General features: G+C 36.2%; 1 protein-coding gene across 3 annotated transcripts in view; it reads left to right on the top strand.

Annotated features, from left to right (window-relative positions):
- Nucleotides 1-13,419, top strand: part of HECW2 (HECT, C2 and WW domain containing E3 ubiquitin protein ligase 2) — a 377,612-nt gene that overhangs the window by 12,447 nt on the left and 351,746 nt on the right. The window lies entirely within an intron of this gene.

The following is a 13,419-nucleotide window of genomic DNA, read 5'->3' as shown; positions in this document are numbered from 1 at the left end:
GGTCAAGAAATTTGTGAATTCAGAGGGTAGCCAGTATGATAGACAACACATAAATGATATGTTTATAATAATCTGAGAAAATGGATTAAAATGAATATGATCATAATATTTCTAGTATTGTAAAGGACTCTAAGGATCATTTAGTGTATCTTATTTTATAGATAAGCCTACAGAGTAAGGTGACTGCATGTTTGCAATCATGTCTATAAAGACAGTGCATTACTTTTGGAATCATACTAAACAAGCTAAAGAGGAACAGTGCCAGCCCCTCCTTCTTAAAATGCATTCGTGTCATACTAAACAAGCTAAAGAGGAACAGTGCCAGCCCCTCCTTCTTAAAATGCATTTTATTAACAACAGGTTTATAAAGAACTTATTCTTTTTATGTGCTTTCTCGTATGTTATCTTCTGTGGTCACCATGATCACTAATTATAGTGTAGGTGTTATTCTCATTTGGCAAAAGAAGTTTCGTGAGTTTCTCAGGTTCACACAGCTAGTTAGTAGTAGGTAGTGTGTCTGTTATAATTTATCCTACAGTCTTACCATGTTAGAGAGTGAGAATTACACTAGGACGGCAGGCACAAGTGGGGACTGTCCTTGGTAATTGGGGACATAGAATGACCCTAGTGATAGAGTTAATAATAGGATTTTGTCTCCTTATTTGTAATATGACCTTTTTCCACCATAGCAGGCAAGTAAAGAATATGATAAAATAAAGGTTTTCTAAGGGAAAAAATATGCATATACTGAATAGACCAGAGGGATAAAAAAGTATCAAATGGAAAAAGAAGACAGAAAGTATTTCTTGAATAACTTCTGGTGTTTTTTTACCAAGAAGTTGACATTTGAGGCAAAGTTTTTCTTTCTATTTTATTTCTTAGGTTTTCACTGAGTTCTTTTTTAGACTCTTTGTTTTTTCTTCCATTTAATTTTATTCATACTTCTGGTTTCTATTTTGAAGTAGATGGGACTAGGTGAAATTAAATACTGCAAGTTTTTAATATGGCAGCACTATCTGTGATGCTTTTAGGAACTAAGGGTTTTGTATAATGGGAATACAGAAATAACAACCATAACATAAAGAATATTAATTTAGATATATATTTGAGATTCCTAGTAACTTTTTCCCCCAATTTATTTTTTTTCAAGAAAACACACAGACAACTTTACCTTGAATACAGTTCTCATGAATCCTTAGCTAAATTTGGAAATGAAAAGATAAGACAGAAAGGTAATAAGTGAAGCAAAATGTGCAAAACCTCCAATTAAAACAATTTGATGTTTCTAATGGAAATATGTTTGAAATGATTTATTGTTTTATTTTTAGATCTGTTTAACATTAAAGTGAAACAGTAAAAGATTTACTGGATAGCTGTGATATATAAGATTGAAAAGTTATTTTCTTCCAAGCTTTAAGACATAAAATATTCCATTTCTCAATTTCCAAATTGTGAGAAGACTTTATTTAGTGCTTTCTGTTCAATTCTCATCAAGAAAGGAGTGAAGTTAACCTAGATATGGATTTCTTAAGGCATTCTACTTCTGTTATTTTTCTTGCATAAGGTAAGGAATCCTATAATTTTTTGCCAAAGAACTTAATTAGTTACAGTTTGTTTTTCAGCAGTAGCCCATATCAATGTTAGATGAGGAACTCTGGTTGAACACCCTTGAGTTATAAAAATATCCCATTCTGGCACTTTGCATCTACCTCACTTAGAGCAATGGGTTGTGTAGGCACGTGGTCTGGTCTCCCTTACATATTCTCTCAGGTGACAGGTTTGCTAAATGTTTTGCTGTGACAAACAAGAGTTACCAGTTTATGACCCTTTCTAGTTAGCAACATATGCTTTCTTGTTACCTAACATCTACCTGCTGAGCTGATGCCCCATATGTTAGATTCATGTAACATCAGCTCCCCACTTCTGGTACTGATTTCTGTAATAGTCTGGGTATGAGCTAAAGCTGCTGTGAAAGATATTCTTCCCCCAAAACATAGTGTGGCCCAATAAAGAGGGAAGCTTATTCCTCTCTGACATTCTCTCTAATATTTCTCTCTTAAGCTAGTCAGGCAGTCCAGTTTGAGTATACTCTTTGAGCACTGCTTATTTCTTTTAGTTTGTTGCTCTGCCATCCCTTAAGGTTCTGTCATTATCTGCATGCCTGAAGCTGCCTCAGTACCAGATTTATGTACTAGCCTGTGGAGAAGGGAGAGAAACAAGTGATGTGGAAGTTGTACATACCATTTCTGCACATGTTCCATTGGTGAGAACTTAGTCTCATGACCACGCCTCAAGTGAGGGTGAGTCTGGCACATGCATTCTCTAGCTGATGGTCATGTGCACAGCTAAAACTCAATTACTAGGAAAGGAAAGATTAGATTTTGGGAAACATCTAGCGATCTGCCACAGCTACTTCTCTGACTCTTAGTTTCCTCATCCCTAACATGGGGATAATAATAGTATACATCATAGAACATTGTTTTGAGGTTTAGGTATGGTAATACATATAAATTACTTATGCAGTTTCTGGCATATAAAATATGCTTATTACATGTTAGTTTTTAAATAGATTTTTTTTAATGGCAAGAGTATTGCTTCTTTTGTTCTTTAATGCTTGAAACTGTTAAACAATTTTTATGTTACTTTGAGAAAATTGTACTATTTCAGGCAGTGTAAGACACTGAACTCAATACATGGAGACCAGAGGTACTATAGAAGTATAGCACGTAGGTTTCTTGCTTTTGCTTATTTTTTAAAAAAATTTATTAATGGCAAAATCTTTCATACTATTTCTTAGAATGGTTTTAATGTCAATAAAACATAAGTAGGTTTTGAGGTAAGTAGCCCATTAGAGTAATTTGATTTCACTTGCAAATATTCTAGACTATTTTTTTTCTTTTAAAATGGGTCATTGCTAGAATCAATTCATTTATTTGACAAGATATTCTTAGCATTTGGATTTGCTGCAAAAGTGAGAATTTTAAAATGCCTCAGTAATTTTTAAAGTTGTTTTCCTAATATTTGGCTGGGGAGAGTAAACTATAAAACTTCTTACTAACTTAAAAAAACAAGCAAATTCAAACTTCTTTATTATTGGAATTTTCAAACATATGCAAAAGTAGAGAGAATTTACTAATATTTTGAACTGCCTGAGTTTGAAAGTAGGGAAAGTAGAATAATCTAGTATTCTGATTATTTGATTGTAGTATGTATTATTTGCCATTGGTAGATACAAGAAAACATTTAAATTCATTAAAACTTATATTTAATATTTCATAGCTAATTGCTATTATTCGTTTTGAATAAAGAAAGATAACCTTATTTTTGGTTTTCTTACTGATTATTTTTAGCATGTCACTTGTCAAGGATTACTGTTTTTAAAAGCAATTATTAGCAGAACCCAGTTTTTGGTCAAGGAGAAAAGATGAAAAGTTACTAGGAAGTTATTCAGGAATTTTCATTAATTTTGTGAAATGGTATGCTAATTCAGTTAGAGTAGAATCTACAAAGTGTGGTGTATCAGGGCTATAAACCCTGGTGTATTTCCATTGGAAATATGTTTTAAAGATGAGGAAGCTGACCTTTAAATCTATTTGTGCATTAATCCCCCACTTTCTACTATGATCAGGATATTAAAAACAAACAAGTGAAGAACATGTTAAATTTTTTAACATTTCTAAAGTGTGTTCATTTGTTGCATAAGAATTCTTCCTTGGTTAGCTATTTTTTGGGCAAAAAGCCAAAAGAGAATATGTGTACCATCTGCTTTGTCATTAAATCTCCCAAATTTAGGTTGAGTTCTCACTGATTTAACCTGCAGCCTTTGGTTCAGCCTGATTTCTGGCATAGCTGCTGGCTTATTTGGTAGATGAGCGTAAGATGATCTTTAGATGTAGTGAAAAATGGCTGGGGTTACTGCAGCCAACAACCTGTAATCAGTTAGTTAGGCTTCATCGTTAATTTAGTGGGGAGCACTGGGCTAAAGACAGCTTTGAATTTTGTCAAAGTGTCTCTCTATTTCATTAATTCATTATAAGGCTCTCTTTAACTATCTCTGTTAAGAAATAGTTGAAGTGCTTGCCTTGGGAAAAAGGAAATCGAAGTTCAGAAGTAAAAATTAGCATTCCACTTTTAATGTATTGTCTACTAGACTGCTGTGCTCAACAAACTTTTTTATTTGGTGCTCTTTTATTTTTAAACATAATTTTTTACTACAATCTACAAAATTTGGAATATTGAATGCATAGTTCAGAGATGACATTGCTGCAAAACTCTAAGGATAAGTTACTACTGGAAACTTCTACAGTAGGAGGGATGAAGTTGAAAAACAAGCTTTTATGGAAAAAAAAATAAGATTAAGAGAGAATGAGAAAAAAATTCATGAATGTTTAAACTAAATTTTTTGTTGCTTTCTTCTCTTTCCCCCAACTTTTATTTTTGAAAATGTTCAAACTGCAAAAATGTCAAAAAGAAAAAGAAACACATGTGTTCTTCATGTAGATCAATGAGTGGTTAACATTTTACAACATTTGATTCTCTTTCTACGTATGTATATATTTTTTGGGAGCTTTTGGCTTTTGACTGGGAGGAGGACAAGGTGCAACTTTCTTGGGTTGTCTCGCGTCCAAGTTCATCTGACACCAACTGCCTCCGCCATGCCATCAAAGTTTGACCCCAGAGAGATCAGAGGTTGAGGTGCACCTGTGGGGAAGTTGGTGCCATGTCTGCGCTGGTCCCCGAGATCGGTTGCCTTGGTATGTCTCTGAAAAAGATTAGTGGTAACATCGCCAAGGCAACTGGAGACTGGAAGGGTCTAAGGGTTTGATGAAACTGAATATTCAGAACAGACAGGCGCAGACTGAGGTGATACCTTCTGCCTCTACCATGGTTGTCAAAGCCCTTAAGGGACCACCCAGAGACAGAAAGAAGCAGAAAAACATTAAGCACAGTGGAAATATCACTTTTGATGAGATTGTCAATATTGACTGAAAGATGCGGCACCAAGAAGTAGCAGCGATCTTTAGCCAGAGGACTTTCTGGAAACATAGAGATTCCAGGGACTGTACCATCTGTGGGCCGCAGTGTGGATGGCAGCCACCCTGTTGACATCTTAGATGACATCAACAGAGGTGCAGTGGAATGCCCAGTGAGTTAAGAATACAAAGGAAAATATTCCAATAAAGGATCATTTGACAACTGTACTGGTTTGTGTATATTATGTCCCCTAGAAAAAGCCATGTTCTTTGATGCAGTCTTGTGGGTGCAGACATATTAGTGTTGATTAAGTTGGGAACGTTTGGATTAGATCGTTTCCATGGAGATGCGCTTCACCCAACTGTGGCCCTGCCCATTCAGTGTGGGCCTTGATTAGTTTACTAGAGCACTATATAAGCTCAGACAGGAGAGAGCTTGATACAGCCAAGAGGGACACTTTGAAGGATGCACAGGAGCTGAGAGAGGAGCTGCAGATGAGAGACATTTTGCAGACTGCCATTGGAAGCTGATGCAGACATTTTGGAGAACACCATTTTGAAATGTAACTTGGGGGCAAGCAGACACCAGCCATGTGCCTTCCCAGCTAACAGAGGTTTTCCGGACACCATTGGCCATCCTCCAGTGAAGGTACCCGATTGCTGATGTGTTACCTTGGGCACTTTATGGCCTTAAAGACTGTAACTGTGTAACCAAATAAACCCCCTGTTATGAAAGCCAATCCATTTCTGGTGTTTTGCATTCCAGGAACATTAGCAAACTGGAACAACCACCAACAAAAAAAAAGTTATAGATACCATGATACATCCTCCCTAAATAGTTCCACATTTTCCTAAAAAAGGGCATTCTCCTACTACCTCCAATATCATTGTTATTATTATTATTGTTGGACCTAAGAAAATTAGCCATAATTCAATAATATCATTTTGAGTGTATTTTATGTTGAAATATCCCACTTTTTTTTTGACCCAGGAACCAATAAAGTTTCATGCATTGCATATGATTGCTGCCTTTTAAAGTCTCTTTTAATCTAGAACAACTTCCCCATCTTTTGCTTTGTTTTATGACATTGTTTTGAAGAGTTTAGACAAATTGTAGAATATTCCACATTCTGGATTTTTCTGCATGTTTCCCAATTTTTAGATGTGAGTTAGGTATTTTTGGCAAGAAGAGAGCATAGGTGATAACACTGTATCACATTGTGAGGCCCAGGATATCTGATTATCTCAAAATTGGTGATTCTGGAGTGGGATTACTTGGTTAAGCAGAGACCATATATATAAAAGGACATTTTTTCTTTGGCAGTTAGTAAGTAATCTGTAGGATGTTGCTTTTTTGGTATCATGTATTCACATGTAATCTAATAATCTTTTCCCAAGCACTTTTAGCATTTATAGGTGATTTTTGCCTGAATCACCTTTTACATTGGAGGTTGCAAAGGGCTTATTTTCTTATTCCATCATTCCTTCTTTATCTTTTAGTAGACATTCTGCGAGAAGAGATTTTTTCCCCACCTTGTTACTATGAATTCCTGGATTTTTAAAATTCAATGTGTTATAATTCATGATCAGTATAATAATTTTTGATGCACAAATTGCATTAAATGTTGCCAGTAGCTACCCCTTCAAACCACTCTGAGTGTCCTTTAGACATGATTCCATAGTCTTTGACATTTGCTTGCTTTCGGGAATGAATGTTTTTTTGTGTGACTAAAATTAAAGTTATATTTATCTAATAATAAGGTAAGTAAAGATGTCTTAGACATTTTACACAATCATCAGTTGTTTGATAATAGGTTCTCCCTTTCCTGTAGTTTCATTGACATGTGCATAAGTTTGATTTATTGAAGAGTATGAGCATATCAAGAGGCTAGTTTGTTGTGTTTCTTAAAGTTGGTCCCTTTTATACTTATGATTTAGAATAAACAAACTCTTGAGTGCTGCCTCTTGGTTCTCTCTGTATTCCCTGAGACATAGAACAACATTGATGCTTAACATGGAAAAAAAGATTTGGGGCAGCCCTTTTTGTATGTATTTCTGCTCTATCCCTCTTTTCTCCCATATACTTTGGAAATACAGTGGTAAAGTTTGGGTTTACTGGTGCTCATTTTCCATTGTCTTTTCCAAACATTGATTGGAAAAACCTCTACTACTTCCCTGCCATCCACTTTATTTCCTCTTTCTATTTCCAACCTCTCTTTAAACATTAACCACTAATGTTGCCATTGAAAGTAGTTTAAATAAATAACCTATACAAGGAAAATGTCATTAACTTTTAAGTACTGGTCCTTATCAAGTGTAATTGCTGCAAAGTATCCTAAATTGGATCCCTCTCTGCAAAGTTCTTATAAAAGTGACTTTACTTCTGAATACCTTTTTGGTGTAAGCATATCAGTTTCAGTAAACATCAATTGTATTGTTTCTAATTTAGTCAGAGGTTGGGAGGGGTTGGAGGTGGGAAAGAGAACTGTGAAGCAATCTCCCACTAGGCAGGCATTATTCCATTGATCAGTGGTCTGGATGTTTTGTTGAAACACTGTGGATCTACCCAGCGCGTTATTATTTAGGCTGCATTTTTCTGGTCTTGGCCGTAAGAATGCTATGAGACTCAAAAACCTTGCTGAAATATAGATTTAGTATCTGAAGCATTGTCATAATCTGCCATTCTCATAACTGTTAAAAAGGAAATAAAATGTTTGGCATAACTTATTCTTAGTGAAACCATGCTGTTATCTAGTGAATACCTTTTTCTTCCACCTTAGTTCTCACAAACTACTTATTTGTTAATCCATTTCAAAAGTTTGCAGGGTTGGAAATCAAGCTGTGTGATTTTCAGAATCTACACTTCCTCCTAATCTTTATCTCCAGTTGTCCTTTCTTTCTTGACTGCTATTGCGTAAGGCAGAAGTATGATCACAGAAGAAATAAATATGGTCATTGTAGGGACATCTTTTATAGGGAAAGTATGTTTGAGGAACCTCCCACCCCCAAATATCTACAGGCTCCATTTTTTAAAAAAATTCAATTTTATTGAGCTATATGCACACACCATGCAATCATCCATGGTGTACAATCAGTTGTTCCTAGTACCATAATATAGTTGCGCATTCATCACCTCAATCAATTTTTGAACATGTTCATTACTCCAAAAAAATAAAAACTAAGAATAAAAATAAAAGTAAAAACAACACCCAAAACATCCCACCCTCCTCATGCCCCCCTAGTATTCATTTAATTTTTGTCCCCATTTTTATACTCATCTGTCCATACACTGGATAAAGGGAGTGTGAGCCAAAGGTTTTCATGATCACACAGTCACACTGTGTAAGCTGCATAATTATACAGTTGTCTTCAAAATCAAGGCTACTAGGTTGTAGTTCAACAATTTCAGGTATTTCCTTCTAGCTATTCCAATACACTAAAAACTGCAAAGGGATATCTATATAATGCATAAGAATAACCTCCAGAATGACCTCTTGACTCCATTTTGAAATCTCAGCCACTGAAGATTTACTTTGTTTCATTTCTCTTCCCCCTTTTGCTCAAGAAGGCTTTCTCGATCCCAGGATGCCAGGTCCAGGCTCATCCCTGGGAGTCATGTCCCACGTTGCCAGGGAGATATACACCCCTGGGAGTCATGTCCCACATAGGGGGGAGGGCAGTGAGTTTACCTGCTGAGTTGGCTTAGAGAGAGAGAGAGGGGGGCCACATCTGAGCAACAAAGAGGTTCTCTGGGGGAGACTCTTAGGCACAAGTATAAGTAGGCTCAGCCTCTCCTTTGCAGTAACAAGCTTCATAAGGGCAAGCCCCAAGATCAGCCTGCCCCAGTGCTTGTGAGCATATCAGTAAATCCCCAGGTGGGTAAGTTTAATATTTCCACATTTTTTCCCAGTCCCTCAAGGGGGCTTTGCAAATACATTTTTATTCTTTGCCCAGATTACTCTGGGATGTATTGGGGCTTCACACTAACCTGTACAAACCAACCAGAAATCACTCGTTATTCAAACTTCCATGTATTTGTGGTGTTCTACAGACTCCATTTTGAGAAAAGCTGACTTCCCAAATGGATTTTCTGGATATGCTTGTCAATTATTTCTGCAAAGTTTTGGCACTGAGTTAGTAAACTGTTTTTGTTTTTGTTTTTTTAGATTATAAAAAAATGAACACAATAAACAAAACTGTAAAACTCAGGTCCCTGGGGTGGGGGTGGGGGGTAGGAGGAGAGATAGACATCTGGAGATCTCCATTGTGAAACAGTGGCTGAGGACTTGGCTAGCCAGCAGTGTCCTCTGCAGCATCAGCATCACCTGGTGCTTGTTAGAAATGCAGACTCTTAGGCCCTACTCCAGCCATACTGAATCAGAATCTGCATTTTGTTATCACCATGTGATTCATAAACACATTAAGGTTCAGGAAGCACTGGAAATCATTTTTGTGACATTGTTCCCGTGTGCCCATTAGCTGGTTGGGTCATAAAGCCTCATCTTGTGAAGTAACTACAGATAATTAAATAGTGTATTTAGGCAAATGCTTTTAGAGTGAAGGATTTTAGATGTTTGTTGTAAACTGTTGGCCCAATACAGTTGTTAGATATTGACTTTTTCATACTTCCCCCTCTTGTGAAGGTTTAAGGAGATGTTTTCACAATACCAAAAATAGTATTTTTAAATAGTGATTTTTTAGGACATTTTGCTAGTCATGGGCTACAGTGCTCAAAACCTTTCCTGCCTTTTCCTTCTTTATTATTTTCTTTTTACTGCAATACAAGGTGGTTAAATTTTTGGAGTCATGCTTCAACGTGAAGGGAAAAGCTCTGCAAACAAATGCTTTGGCTGTGGCTGTCGTCTGTGTTTGCATCCTAACTGCTGGCGCCCCCCAAGGATGGCGTTTTTTGCTCCACAACTCTGCAGGGTTGGGGCTGAGGTACTGATTTGCTGCATAACCCTGAGTAGTAATCAGCTGAACTCTAGATGTTGATAACACATTCTCTTAGCATAGGCTTCGGTAATGTTGATGACTTGATATAAATCAGTTTTTCTTAACTTTGTAGATGTTTCATTTACTTCTGGGGTGATGTTAAAGGAATCGAATACCACACTCCCCAATATGAGACCCTCTCACATGTCTAGATATTTCTGAGGGGTAGATGGGTTAGATGTGACTTTGATGGCTACTCTATGTGGTATCGAAGAAAATACCTTAAGCCAATGCCGGATTATCTCAGGTGTGAGGGTCTAGTAGGAACTGCCAGGTGTTAAGATGACAGATGGCATCAGTGTGTGTAGTGAAGAGAGCGCTGGAGTTGAAATTAGCTGGATGATAATTCCAACACTTCTGCTTTTTGACCCTGTATTGATTATTTAATCTCTGATTTTCACGTTCCATAATTTTAAAAATAGGGGTATTAATGGCTCCCAGGGTTGTTGTGAAACTAATGAGACAATGTACAAAGAGCCTGGTGTAAAGTAGGTGCCTAGTGAGTGGTAATTCCCATCCCCCCTTTCCCACATAAGCAGCTGTTTTAGTGTCCTAGCTGCTAATACAAATGCCGTCCAATGAGCTGGCTTCACAACAGGAATGTATTGGCTCATGGTTTCAGAGGTTGGAAAGTTTGCTTTCTCCCACGTCAGTATCTTCTGGCTGGCTGGCAGTCTTCCGGGTTCCTTGGCTTTTTCTTCACATTATGAAGCACATGGTTGTGTCCTCTTTTTCTTCTGAGTTCTGGTGACTTCCTGTTTCTGGCTGCTCCCCGTGGCTTTTCTCTCTGTCTTACTTTTACTCTGTTTTTTAAAGACTCTTGTAATCTGGATTAAAACCCAATCTGATTAGTTGGGCTACACCTTAACTGAAGTAACATCTTGAAGAGATTTTGTTTGCAATGGGTCCACACCCACCAGAATGAGGGCTGACACCAGGACCATGCCCAAACTGGGGTAGACGATTCAGTCTACCACAGCTGCCCAGGAAGTACACATGGCTATGGAAAATTTTTTTTTCCATGCCTGCCCAGCTATAAACTGAGTAGGGATTTAAGCGATTTCTGACAGTTTTTCCATTCAAGTATATTCCCAAGTGATTGTTTTGTCAGGTAAAACTCAATTTTGTTATTGCTATTGTGGCAGAAATTGGCCTTCAAAAGCACAGTGGTTTCAACCTTGCAGATTCATCAAGTGGTTTGTAGGCAGCAGGGATTACATGTCCAGAAAGCTGGCAGTATTCCATCCTACACAGAGGATATGCCAGCGTGTCTGCCAGACTCAGGAAAAGATTGGATATGTGTAAAGCAGTAACATTAGCACGTAGTGAAAAGGGCTTTGGTGAGTTAATCATGTAGGGTTGGTTGCAGGTTATGGAATTCTTTTCCATGAAGAAGTCTATAGAACACAACTTTTTGGTTTTAAAAAGTATGCTTGTATAATTCCTAAAGAAAAGGGTCCTCTGGAAAGAAATTTCTCTGTACAATTTGGAAAAGGTAAAGTGTTCAACATAATGCCAAATTCAGAGCTGTACTTACCTTGGGAAACTATTTAGGTGTGGCACAAAAATCCCCAAATCCCCAAAAACATTATCAATGTTCTAACTGTGACTAGTTGAATATAGTGCTCACCCCTTCTTCCCCTCCCTCCCTCTCTGAATCTGAACCCATAGTCCAAGTCTAAGCTTGGAATCTCTAATTTTTGGTATAGATGTAGTGCCTTGATTATGTTTAATTTTAAGTGGCTCCTGTTTGGAGAATGTTAGAAAAATAACTTTAACCAGGTTTTGGAAAATTATTGGATGAAGAATTTTGTTTCTGTTTTGTTTAAATAACACTGATTCATCTGTAAAATAGGAATAATAATAGTGCCTACTTCATAGGAGTAGTACCTACATCGTAAATGAGATAACATTTATAAAGTACTTAGAATGTACTTGGCACAAAGTATAAGCACATTTTATAACCATTGTTAATTATTATTAATTTTTTGTTACTAATTTCTCTGTTTACAAAAGCAAAAATGTTTGTTGTGGGAAAATAAAATAAAATAAAAGTCACCATAAACTCTTTACCTTATGATAACTGATATTGACCTTTTAGTACATCTTCCCAGTCTCTTTTCTATGTACGTATATTTATATATATGTTTTATGCGGGAAATTAAAATTATACTGTTTTGAAATGTGCTTTTTTCATGTAATATATTATTCATATTATTTCATGTCATTGAATAATCTTCTATCAAATGATTGAATGGTATTCAAAAATTAGTTTCTTTTTTTCCTTGAACTGAGCTCCCAGAAGAGGAATTGCAGGGTCAAAAGCTATAATAATTTTGTTATGTATTGCAAAACTGCCCTACAGGAAAGTTCTACAAATTTATATTTCCACCTGGAATATATGAAATTTTGTGTTCACTCCTTCAAACACTGGGTATTATAATTTTTAAAAATTGTTATTTAAAATTTTAAAAATATTTTTGTATAAAAATTTTCTTTATTTTCTAGTGATAATGAAATTTTTTGTGCATGTTTGGAAACTTTTTTTCTTTTGGAAACTGCTTGTCCTTTGCACCTTGTGTGTGTGTGTGGGGGGGTATTTATTTTTTTCCTATTGATTTGTAAAAGGCTCTTTATTTTTTAAGGGTGTCAGTTCTTAGAGATATTGTGAATATTTTTTCCAGTTTCCAGTTTGCCTTTTGAGTTCATAGCGTTTTTGATAGAAATGATTTTCATCTTTTGGTAGTCATATTTATCAGTTTTCCTTTATGGTTTATGCCACTGTGTTATGACGTCTTTCTCCACTCTAAGACTCTGTAACTATCTGTGTTTTAGTTCACTTCTTCATTTTACATACTTTAATTCAAAGGTATTTGTTGAATGTCTCTTATATGGAAGTCATTGTGCTAATCAGTCATGATACTAAAAGGCACAAACCTTACCCTTTTTGGAGCTTCGGTTGAGTAGAGAACCTAGACTTTAATTTCTTTTAAATTTGCATAAATAAAATTAAAACTGTGCTAAGTGTTATGAAGAAGAGGTACATAGTAATATAAAAATGTCTAATGAGAGTAACTGACCTGATCAGGGAGGTCCAGAGGCTTCCCTGAAGTGACCTTGAATTAAGCCTTGAATGAAGATTGTAGTTAAATTGGGATAAGAGGATGGGAGGAGGGAGAACATTTCAGGCCTTTGAAGAGGCCATTGGGGCTGAAGCACAGAGATCCAGATGAAGGGTAATTATGGCAAGGTGAGGCTGGAGAGGAATTTTTTTTTTTTTTTCCAATTAGAGAAGTTGTAGGTTTACAGAAAAAACATATAAAAAAAATAGAGCATTCCCATATACTACCCCTCCCTATTATTAACACTTTGCATTAGTGTGGTACCTTTATTAAAAATGATGAAAGAATATTATAATTGTATTATTAACTATAGTCCATAGTTTACATTA

This window comes from Choloepus didactylus, chromosome 9 (genome assembly GCF_015220235.1).
Source record: "Choloepus didactylus isolate mChoDid1 chromosome 9, mChoDid1.pri, whole genome shotgun sequence".
NCBI lineage: Eukaryota > Metazoa > Chordata > Mammalia > Pilosa > Megalonychidae > Choloepus > Choloepus didactylus.
The sequence above is the reverse complement of the archived record's forward strand: the minus strand, read 5'-3'. Positions and strand labels throughout refer to the sequence as shown.